Source organism: Lissotriton vulgaris, chromosome 3_2 (assembly GCF_964263255.1).
Source record: "Lissotriton vulgaris chromosome 3_2, aLisVul1.2, whole genome shotgun sequence".
Classification (NCBI taxonomy): domain Eukaryota; kingdom Metazoa; phylum Chordata; class Amphibia; order Caudata; family Salamandridae; genus Lissotriton; species Lissotriton vulgaris.
In genome coordinates, this window is record NC_141690.1 from 243,857,529 (window position 1) to 243,869,715 (window position 12,187).

Sequence of the window (12,187 nt, forward strand, 5' to 3'; positions counted from 1 at the left end):
ATAAGATCAAGCAGATAAATAGCTCTATTTTGACCTCTAATTCTAACTCTAAGTGATGTATATGTTTTAGTGGGAAAGGTGTATCCCACACTTTGAGGTCAATCGATAACGTTGGACATTCCACCAAATAATAAAGGATTTGAGAATTATGAGACAAACTCCTTCCTTTCAAAACACGCATTAAGAAGGTTCCCTTTCATGACAGACTATGCAATTTAGATGTGTGTATTGGCTCCAAAGTCGAGCTCATCAATTTTTTTTAAAACATTTTATTTGAATTTTAAATTGACATAAGTTTATCAGGCAAAACAAATGCAGCGATACTTGCAATCTTCCTCCCCAGATTACATATTGCGCATACAATGCATTGAGGCAACGTTTTTCCGCTGTGTTTCACAGTCCTAGGAATGGGCGTCATTTCTCTAGTCGCCATCTGCACAGTACGATTTCTTCCCACTCTGTCTCAATTCCCCTTCTCAAGGTCTCTGCATCCCTAGCTCCCAGTGGACCACCCTCCCCAGTTTTTAGAAAATGATTTGGGTAGCCCATTCCCTCAAATATTATTTTTTTTGTACACACGTCCATTCCCAGTGACCAGTCTTCGGCTTAACATGCTACCCCATTTCTGGGTGATTTCTCTCTTCACAGGAATACTGTTGTAATTACATCAAAAGGGCATAGACATCACTTGGTTATATAAGGAGTTTATTAAGATGACAGACACAACACCAACGCGCCCGTCGTCTTCAGCCGGCGAACAGTCAATGGCTGACAACGAGCGGTGCTCACATTAGAACGTTCGGAATGTTAGAGCATACCACTGCAGCGCGGGGGTGCGACCGCAGCGGGGACCAAGTCACAACATACCCCCCTTTCCTCTACACGCAGATAGGGAATGAGTGGTGAATAATACAGGAAATGAACCAACAGATCAGCCAACAAGGAAGTCATGCAAGTGTTGAGGAAGCCTCCTGGCCCGTAAGGGTCTCTGATGTGTCTAAGTGCCAGGAGGGTTCTGGGGCACATCAATTGGATCGGCTTCTCTTTGGCCAGTGCGCAAGTTATCCCCTCCGGGGCACGGTGCCCTCGTCTCAGTACCTACGCGGGCACTGTCAAGCAATTTGCGACCATGGGCTAGCATGTATCCTGAGCATGTACCTTTGTTGACTGCATTTCCATTAAAGGTTCCAGAAGAATGGTTTTTGGAACAATACTTTGCTACCCTACGTAGGTTCCATTTGTCACCATTCTCTAATACAACATAGTAGGGGTATACTTCTTTAACCTGGAAAGGTCCAAGAAACTTACGCAAACCTCTGACCACACATCCAGAACGAACTTTGACCCAATCACCAACCAGTATGTTAGACATATTCCTTTCCCTTCCTTGCGCCTCCTTTGAATAACACCCGTGAATGCTTACGTCACAATCTCCACTTTTCCACTCCTCAGTCACATTCCTGATCCAAGCAGGCACTAGTTTTGAGGCAGGTGCAAAGGGGATCACACCAGTCGTAGAATTCTCAGTCGTGCGATACGCCCATACCAGATCATTCAGAGTCCTTTCAACATCAAGATTGTTGCTAAGTGCCAGACCTATCGCAAACTTGATCATGCGATTGGCCCACTCGACAATCTCATTGGATTGTGGATTGTACAAAGACGTGAACGAATGCTTTATACCACACTCACTCAGGAATTCACTGGGTAGAGGCGGCAGACCCGGAAGCAGAGGACGGCCCGGGACCAGGGTTCAATATCCGACGCGGCAGGGTCGTGAACCAGGGTCAGCGGACTCGATAATTCTCGCCTCGGTGCCTACTCTAACCAGGGATCACACTCGGCAACTCTGGGCATTAGCTTGCCTTATATCCACAACGGCCCCCCACAAACGCCAGGGGATGCCTGGTTTCACCTTGGAGATACCCAGGAGGGAACATCTCACAGGGAAAGCCAGGACGGGTTCCCCAGCGGTCTATAGCGCCAGGACGCCTCCGGGTAGCAGTGCGCTTTACAAGACACACACATTTACATTTACAAGACAATTGGGTCCCATTCTCCGTGATGAGGACCGAGGGACAGCCCACCTCCTTGAAAATGTTGCGCAAAACTTTGATAGTTATGCGGGTGGTAATCTCAGGAAGTAGGTAAGCAATAAGCCACCGAGTATGGACATCCATAACTACTAGGCCAAACCTTTTGCTAGGGTGGACACTGGGCATAGGTCCAATAAAATCAAGGCATACACTGTGCCACACCACGCCAGGGTCCCGGATGGAACTGGGGACGGATTGGGTTCCCACTCTGAGTCGCTTCTCTGACTCACAGCATTCACAGCACTTCTCCACCCACCTAACTACGTCAGCATCCATTCCTGGCCACCAGAACTCATTCCTCAACCTTTTTATTGTTATGGTTTGGCCCAGATGCCCTTCATGGGCCAAGTCGAAGAGTCTCTTGCGGACGTCGACAGGGGGAATCAACTTATCCTCACACATGATGATCTGATCATTTACGGTAGATAGCTCATCGATGACTGCATTATAGGGTCGAACACTAATGGGTAAAATACTCTCTCTACGTCTACCTTTAGGGATGAGGCCCCTGACATTTCTCTAAACCTCTTCAGGGGACATGGCTTCAGCCAACTCTTCCTTGCTGACGGCACCACAACTCCATTGGACTACCTCATCAACACACGAAATGGCACCTTCAGACTCTTTTTTAAACACACCTGTCTTGTCCACCTCCTCCCACTTCAAAGACAGGCGAGACATGCAATCCGCCTGAACGTTGCGCCAGCCCGAAATGAACTCAAGATCAAAGTTGTACTCTTGTAATCTTGAGGCTAGCCTGGCTAGTCTGGCTGACCCCTTTCCTGTTCCTCCTGGTAAGAGTATTTTCAGCTAGGGCTTGTGGTCGGTGAGAAGCTTAAATCTACTTCCCCACACATACATTCTGAAATATTCCACACCCCAAGCAGCCGCTAAGGTCTCTCAGTTGTTGTCAAGGTACGGGATGAGAACGCTACTGTTCTTTCGCTATTTCCATCACTCTGTGATAACACAGCTCCTAATCCTGTATCACTCGCATCCACGGTGATGATTGTCTTACCCTGCACATCAAATGGGACTAAGATTCCTTCATTGCATATCTCAGATTTTATCTCCTTAAAGCATTTCTCTTGTACATCCCCCCACATAAATCTGACCCCTTTCCTCAAGAGCACGTTGATTGTTCAGTTTTGCTTGTGAAGTTTTTCACAAACTTCTAGTAATACTCGATAAGCCCAATAAACGAGAGCAATTGGTCTTTATTTGTGGGGGCAGGAGCCGACTTAATGGCAGCTAAAAGATCTCTTTGGTTTCACACGCTCTGACGAGATGGAATGCCCCATATATTCTACCTCTGTTGCCAAAGAAAAGCATTTCTCCCTGCGCGCAGCGTGGACCAAGTCACAACAAATACATCCCAAACTAATCAGTAATCTTTTAAAGGACACTGCATCGGATTCCCTCCATATTCTCGAAAATGTCAGGGGTTGTGTACCAAGTTACACATGCACCCCTGGGCCTATAGGTACGCCATTGAAATCTTGTAATTTGTGTATCACTCCCACTCAGAAGGTTTGAGGTACTTCCATATGTATGAAGGAAAGTAACTTTCTGACCACAATTTCATTGGCACGTCATCTCTGGCTCTGCCCATTCTGCACGCAAGCACTAGTACTCATAGTATAGTATACAGAATTCTTAACTGGAATAGGCAGAAGCTGGCCTTTATGGCCACTTTCTTAGGAATAGTAACACATCCCTCCAATTGTCCTTCTCCTGCTTCCCTATGTCTCGGTCAATGTACCCGCAACTGGTCAAGTTCGCGCTGCGTGTTCTTCACCAGTGTGGTGCACATGAAGGAAGTTGTCTTTGTAGTAATGTGTCCGTCCAGTCGTCATCTCTCTAGAGGCGGGGGGATTCTATTTGGTTTCCTCCCCTGGGGATCTTCTCATGTAGTGCGTGGCATATTTGCAAGTATTTAACCCCTTGGGCGCGGCCGCGACTCTGCGCGGCACTTTTATTGAGTGGATGGGTTCATGACGGCCCCCAGCCGTCATCAGCACACGAGCACTGTGATGCATGACGGCCGGGGGCGTCATCAGCATGGAAGGGGTTAAACATTTGTGGTGTTGCCATGCCATATTCGACTGGCAGGTGCTCAAAGGCCACCATACTTTTTGGATCCCATACATCATCTAGTGTGGATTTTTTTTAAACCAGCCAGCCCGGTCACCGGTCTAAGTTTCATGCCTAACCACACCCTGGTTTTTGGTGTTAGTCTCTTCTCCTATTCCATTTCTCTATTCAATGTATGCCATATGGCAGGGTGTGAGCTTCCACCATATAGTACATGAAGGTAGCCCTTCTGTCTTAGTTTTGTATGGTCCACCCTAAATACTGGGTCATCTATTGGTGCATATGTCCATTCTTTTCCTTTGTGACCTGGGCTGCTTCGATAGTACTTCCGGATGTTCGGTAGAACTATGCCTCCTTCGTACACAGATCTTTGGAGGGTAGACAGCATGATCCATGGCGGACCATCCAACCACAGTAGGGATTGTAATAATCTATTTTTTGTATAGAAATGTGTATCAGAAATGGCATATGGGCTGTTTTGCAGTATGTCATTAAATTGCTGTAGTGTAATAATTTTAAAAATCGCCTTCTTGCCCAGAATAGAAATAGGTAATGACCTCCATTATTTGATATCCTTCTCCAGCCTATTGAGTAGCTGTGTTAGCTTGTCTTCATAGTGCATTTACTCATCTTTGGATAGCCACAGTCTTGTCTTGTGCCCCTCCAAGCCCTGGTATTTGTATAGAGGAGCTTAGTCAGTCAGTCAGTCAGAATATCTTTATTCGACTTTTTACAAGTCATACAAAGAACAAATAATAATGGAAACAATTACATTACAATACAATACATACTATACATCTATCTACATTTTTCAAAAAGAAGGTCCAGTTAAACAAAGAAAGATTTTAAACATGGATGAAATAATTTATACAAATCCTGCACAGAAGACATCCTAAAAAGCTAATAATTTTAAGGTAAGATTTGACCGACAGATTTCGCCCTCATTGCAGCTACCAAAAAGTTTGCCATGCAAAAAGTAATATGTGTATTAGGTAAAAGTTGTAAAAAGAGCAAAGCTGGTCTTACTTGAACGAAGCCAGCTTTTTTCAAAATAGGAAGCAAATATTTCTTTCTCTGCTCGTGGTACAAACTACAAAACATGACAAAGTGCAGGGTATCCTGCACCGAAAAGTTATCACAGCAGCACGGTGGGGCCAGCTCAGGCTTCTGCCAGCTCTTGAAAGAACCCAAATAAAAATGTATCAAATTAAATCGAAACTTTGTTAATAAAAACCTGTGGTATGGGAATGTGACAAAGCTCAAGTAAGGGGCGAGTGAGGATGTACAAACCAAAAGGTTATGGGACATTACCGCAGGTTTCAGCAATTCGTATTCCTCCCGCCATGCTTCCTGCCTGTCCCTAAATAACTTTTTAATAATAACTATGTCCTGTCTCCTAATTTTTTCCGGGGATGAAAAAAGTTCTGGGCGACCAAGATCTGCAAAAGTTTTCGCTACATAAGCCAGCCATGGGATGCTGTTATGTTTATCCAAGGATAAGACGTCATGCATAATTTTGTGGTTCAAAGGTAGGTCTTCGTTTGTCCACATTTTCAGCCACAAAGTCAGCGGTGCAAGGCTCAGGGTATCAGACAGATAGGGCAAGCCCACCTCTTTATGGATCGAGTACGTTAGGGTGGATTGCGGAACTGAGAGCAGAGATCTAATGAATCTATTTTCTGCTCTCTGAATTGGGTCTAGATTTACATACCCCCACAGCTGGGAACCGTAAGCCGCTATGGCCACCGGTTTACTCTTGTAGATTTTCAAGAGAGCTTGCATGGGCCTAGCCCCTAACTTCCCAGCAAAGCCCAATACCGCTGAGGAAGATCTTATTACAGCCAGCCTTTTTGCTCTTATCTGAGGGCCCCAAGTTCCTTTCTGGTCAAACATTACCCCCAAATATGGGAATGTGGTTACATTGGTGACGGGAACTCCCCTACAAAAAAATGTTTTATGTCTTTTTTTGTTACACTCACATCCCATTACCATCGTGTGTGATTTAGAGGCGTTAACCTTAAGGTCCAGAGTCTCCATAAAACTACCAAATGCGTCCAGGAGATGCTGTAAGCCTACACCAGTACGGGCTATCAACACTGCGTCGTCCGCATACAGGAGTGCTGGGATTTTAACGCCTCCTGCATGCGGAACGTCGGCTGCCTGTCCCCGCAGGTGACTGCCCAACCCATTAATATAGATGGTGAATAGTAAAGGGGCTAAAATGCAGCCTTGCCGCACCCCCTTTAGGGATTTAAATAAGGGGGTGCGTCTACCATCATTTGTAACTCGAACAGCTGCAAAAAGCTCCTGATGCAGGTTAGCCATAAACACAACCAAAGACTCATCGATACCCATCTCCAACAATATCTGCCACAATTTCGTCCTATTCACCAGATCAAAGGCAGAGGAGAGGTCCATGAATGCAAGAAACATGGAACCCCCCTTTGCCACTGTATATTTAGAGATCAATAGGTGCAGATTTATGCATTGTTCGATTGTCCCTTTTCTTTCTCTGAATCCATATTGTAATTCAGACAGCCCGCCACAGCTCTCAACATTTTCATTAAGTCTGGCCAGAAGGACTCTACCTAATATTTTTATGGTTGAGTCCAAAAGAGATATGGGCCTATAGGAGCCGGGATCATCTCGCTGACCTTTATTTTTATAAATCGGGACGATGGTGGATGTGGACCAGGAACTAGGGGCTTGATTATCATTGGCTGCGTTAAACACTTTAGACAAGACCTTCGCCCACAGTTTAGGTGAATACATAAAGAAGTCGGCAGGGACACCGTCAGGGCCAGGTGCCTTATGTCTTGTTGTGGCCATTAAAGCTTTTTCCACTTCTTCGGGGTTAAAAAGAATAGGGTGTACAGCTATCGCAGGCAATGAGGCATCTACAGTTCCTTCGACCCCGCCCTCAGACATTTTTGAAGTGATTTAGCCATTTTTCATCAGTGATCACACAGTCCATAGGAGCATTATTGTCATCGGAAAATAACGGTTGTCTGATAATCTCCCAAAATCTCCTACTGTCCTTCAACACTGCCGCTGAAAGGAGATTTTCCCACGATTCGCGTTTGATAGTTTCCTTGCGATTCTTAATGGCTGCCTTATAGTTTTTCCTTAATCTGACAATGTCATCCCCGACCCTGGGGGAGATTTTTAACGCTGTCAACAATGCTCTGTGGGCTTTTGAACATGCAGAGTCAAACCAACGCTTTGTTCCAGAAAATCCTTTTTTTGGTTTGGCTAAAAGGTCCTTAGCCACCTGGCCACAAATTACCTCATAAGCCTCTATTATTTCTTTACCTTGCGCGCCAATTTTTTGACAGATGTCCACTTTGTCTTTTATTTTAGGGAAATTTTTTTCATAGAAATTTTCCGGGATCACTTTATTCCATTTCAATCGTCTGTCTTGGTCGTAAGGTTTCAGGGGATGTACTGGTTTAAGTGCTGTTGGCGGTGCTCCCATCTGGACACCCCAGGCCACTTCGAGTAATACAGGGTTGTGGTCACTATAAGGTGTTATAACTGTTCGATAGTCCATAGCCTGATTTAGAATACCTTGTGAGACAAAGATGTAGTCTATCACTGAGCCATGATGGGTGCCAGTGAAGGTTGGCGCCCTTACGCCCTTGTCGGGTTCATACAAGTCATGGTTTGCAAGTAGTTCTTCTAACTCGAACCCCTCTGTGGAATGTTCAAAGTGGGGACCCCGGGGGGCCTCATCGCCCTCCTCAATTGCATTATCACTCCTTCCCATACAGGCTAAATTACACAAATGAATATTAAAATCTCCTAATAGGATAAACTCATAAACTAAATTGATATTCTGAGACACTGTGTTTAAAATGCTGTCTAGGTTAGCGACATTACTACCTCTGTGTTCGCTGTTCCCAGAGTTATAAAAGTTGACATATATCGTCCTGCTATTGTTATTAGTCACCCTTTCAACCATTAGGATGTTTACGGAGTCGGTATTTATCTGCCTGTAGCTTCCCTTCAGATCTAAGGAAAACATAATGGCCAAACCACCTTTGGCTCTACCCATACGGCTAGGGACGGCAGAATTAGTAAAGCAAGTGAATCCATCCCACCAAAAATTAGCGGATGTGTCCCACGTTTCTTGCAAGGCAATTATATGGTACTTAGAAATAAAGCTCAAACAGGCATTATCCTGTCGTTTTGCATTTGAGCCAGCAATGTTCCAGCTTATAATTTTGCAGGAGTCGGTTGGTATCCTAGGCTCATTTTCCCCCACCAAACACCCTTCAGCTAAGCTTGAAGATATGTCCACCTCTTTCCGTTCCACCTCAGAGGGGCTCTGTATTAGGACGGTGTTCAAGATTGGCTTTTCACGAACCACCCCCGATACAATAACCCAGGGTGGTCGTTAACTAAAGACACATATCTCTCTGGTGTTTCGTAAAAAGTGGGCACACTAAGGTCTTCACCAAAATGACGTTGGCTACAATTTATTAAGGGTATATTTATGGTCTCGCTTTCTAAGACAGTTTCAGGTTTAAGTCAATCACAGTTGTTTAAGTCAGATAAAGGAGCATACCTATTCCCCATTCCGCACCCCCAATCAAAGGGGGTAGCTACCTGACCTTGACCCATGACTGAGGTGTTCCACGTAGGTAGTGGCGTATTTGGGCGTAACAGAAACTGGTCGTTTCTCAACCGTGGTATAAACCTGTTATTCCGACCAGTAGGGTCTAGGCCCGGCAAACCAGGACCCCAACCATTGACGGCTGGGTCAAATGGCATGGGAGGCCAGAAATTTGTCTCATGCGCATGATTAGGTCTTCCATACTCAAAGTTAAACATGGGCCCAAAACGGTCGTTAGGATATCGGTGTCTGGAGCCCCCTTCCCGGTTTGAGGCATTATTCGCTCTCCTAACTCTAGGGGAGTTAGAAAAAGTAGGGAGCTGAGCCTCACTATAAAAGAATTTTAAAGTGAGCGGGATTATAGAACCGCTCCGCCGTTGGGGTGGGAAGATATTAGTCAAAATGTTTGGGAGGACGTCCGCATTGGCAAAGTTTATAATCACACAATCCCCCTTAAATTTTTTAGGCTTAGACCCGATCCAAGATACCCTCCTGGTCATAACAATGTCCCTTGCTAAACTATCCATCCCTTGGTGGGCCATGTTCATGTTAGTGGTGAGCCAATGTAGTCCTTTATCTTTCAGGTCCTGTTTGGATTCTATTTTGTTTTGTGCTAAAACTGGGACATTTGCTAGTACTAGCACAACTGGAGAGGCTTCCAGAATGAATTGGGCTGAAACGTCCTCATGTATTGATCCTCTTATGTCACCGGATGTCGAGGACGAAGCGGCTCCTCCTGCTACATCCTGACTACGTGCCGTTAATGAAGTTGATGGTAGGGGGTGCTCTGGTAGGGTGGACTGTGGTGCGCTCTCATTAGGTAAAGCCTCTGCATCTCCAGACGCCAATTTTGTAATGAGGGAGGATAGATTTGCCACCTCTTCAACTAGATTGTTTTGTACTACCCCCGCCTTTTTGACCTCCGATGTTAATTTGTCCAGTTTCCCAATCAGGGGCTTTAGGATTGTCCTGATTTTTATGTCGATCATATCTTGTATCCGGTTGAATATTTCATCGTCTATGATGCGTCTAGACTCTGCTTCAACATCAAGCTCCATATGTTGCCCTTCGCGTCTTGGGGGTGGTGTAGCCAACTTTTTCCTGCCTTGTTGTTTCCCCCCTCGCTTTGTGTGAGATTTTCTACAGGCTCTCACTGCCCGTGGTGCGGGCTGCTCCGGTGATGGTACTTCCTCCACAGTAAATGACTGATGGTTTCGATCAGAGTCATTATCATTATTGGCAGACGAGTTTACCAAAACATGGGGATCTTCTTCGTCGCTGCCATGGTCTTGTGAGATGTGGTCTAATCTATTTGACTGGGGAGTCTCTAACGGTGTAGCCAGCATCACTGTATATGGTGCACTTGAGGACGGGCTTTCTGGCGGCAAGACTGGAGATTGGCTCAAGCCTAGCGATTGCCTCCTCTCATTATTGATCTTACTGACTTTTTGTACCACATATGAGTACATAGTATTAAGAGACTCCGTAGCGGCGGGTGCCGACTTTTTCCTTACCATATTGCCTACCAGCTGAGGCGAACGAGCAATATCCCAAAGTAGTTGTCAGGATCGACAGACAAATGGCAGCTGGGCAGAGGGTGATGATAGGCGAACTTAAACAGTACCTTATGAATGCCAGGCTGTAAACCTCAGGGGGGTGGCCTCGCCTTGCCTTCTCGTGCCTCTGAGGGCCACAGAGGGCCCGCCCTTTGCCCGGGCTTCGCCCCGGGCACTCGCGCGCTCCCGCGCAGCGGGGTTCGTCGCTTCTTAAAAGCGTCGGTTGAGGAGATTATGCGGGGCGGTCAGGGAGAGCGGGTCAGGTGACTTGGCCTCGGGATCGCCGGGACTCCTGGGAGAGTGAGTCCCGGTTCCCAGCGCTCGCAGCCCTGTCACTCGCGCACTCGCCCAGCAGGGGCCAACACTCGGATGGGCAGCGTTGACGATGCGGGACCCGCGAAGCGGGTTCCGCGAGGTGTAGATGGATCCTTCCTTCAGCAGCAACAAATCCTCCTTCAGATAGCAGGGCAAGAGTCTGTATCACGTCCCAATTTCCTGCTGGGGCGGGTTCCTTTACTGCTGCTTTACGGGGCGGGGCGGTCAGGGAGAGCGGGCCAGGTGACTTGGCCTCGGGATCGCCGGGACTCCTGGGAGAGTGAGTCCCGGTTCCCAGCGCTCGCAGCCCTGTCACTCGCGCACTCGCCCAGCAGGGGCCAACACTCGGATGGGCAGCGTTGACGATGCGGGACCCGCGAAGCGGGTTCCGCGAGGTGTAGATGGATCCTTCCTTCAGCAGCAACAAATCCTCCTTCAGATAGCAGGGCAAGAGTCTGTATCACGTCCCAATTTCCTGCTGGGGCGGGTTCCTTTTCTGCTGCTTTACGGGGCGGGGCGGTCAGGGAGAGCGGGCCAGGTGACTTGGCCTCGGGATCGCCGGGACTCCTGGGAGAGTGAGTCCCGGTTCCCAGCGCTCGCAGCCCTGTCACTCGCGCACTCGCCCAGCAGGGGCCAACACTCGGATGGGCAGCGTTGACGATGCGGGACCCGCGAAGCGGGTTCCGCGAGGTGTAGATGGATCCTTCCTTCAGCAGCAACAAATCCTCCTTCAGATAGCAGGGCAAGAGTCTGTATCACGTCCCAATTTCCTGCTGGGGCGGGTTCCTTTTCTGCTGCTTTGCGGGGCGGGGCGGTCAGGGAGAGCGGGCCAGGTGACTTGGCCTCGGGATCGCCGGGACTCCTGGGAGAGTGAGTCCCGGTTCCCAGCGCTCGCAGCCCTGTCACTCGCGCACTCGCCCAGCAGGGGCCAACACTCGGATGGGCAGCGTTGACGATGCGGGACCCGCGAAGCGGGTTCCGCGAGGTGTAGATGGATCCTTCCTTCAGCAGCAACAAATCCTCCTTCAGATAGCAGGGCAAGAGTCTGTATCACGTCTGATTGGCAGGCCCACAGCCACATTAAGTCAAAAACCAGTGAAGCAAAAAGCAAACATTGGGGTGACCATAGGATAGCAGACCCTACTCTCTTACACCAACATTCTCCTCTTCCACCTTCCAAGGAGCTTGCATGGGAACCTTTTGCCAAATGGCATCCATGTCCCAGAAATTAAGTAGTCTAGCCACGATGGTGTGTGATAGAGGACCAGACACATGTGGCCATCGCTCAACAGAAAACCATTTTGAGGTTTTGTCCTCCAGCACCACCGAGGACAGCCAGCTCTCCAAGAACAGTTCCATGCTAGGGCCTTCAGCCCACTCTGGGACTCACACCAGATGAATATCGTTACATCCTTCAGCCTCATTCACTTTCTTCTTTAAGGTTGCCACCTCCTGTTCGAGAACCCGTACGTGTGTGATGTTCTCGGTCACCGTGCGTCTGAATTGGGCTA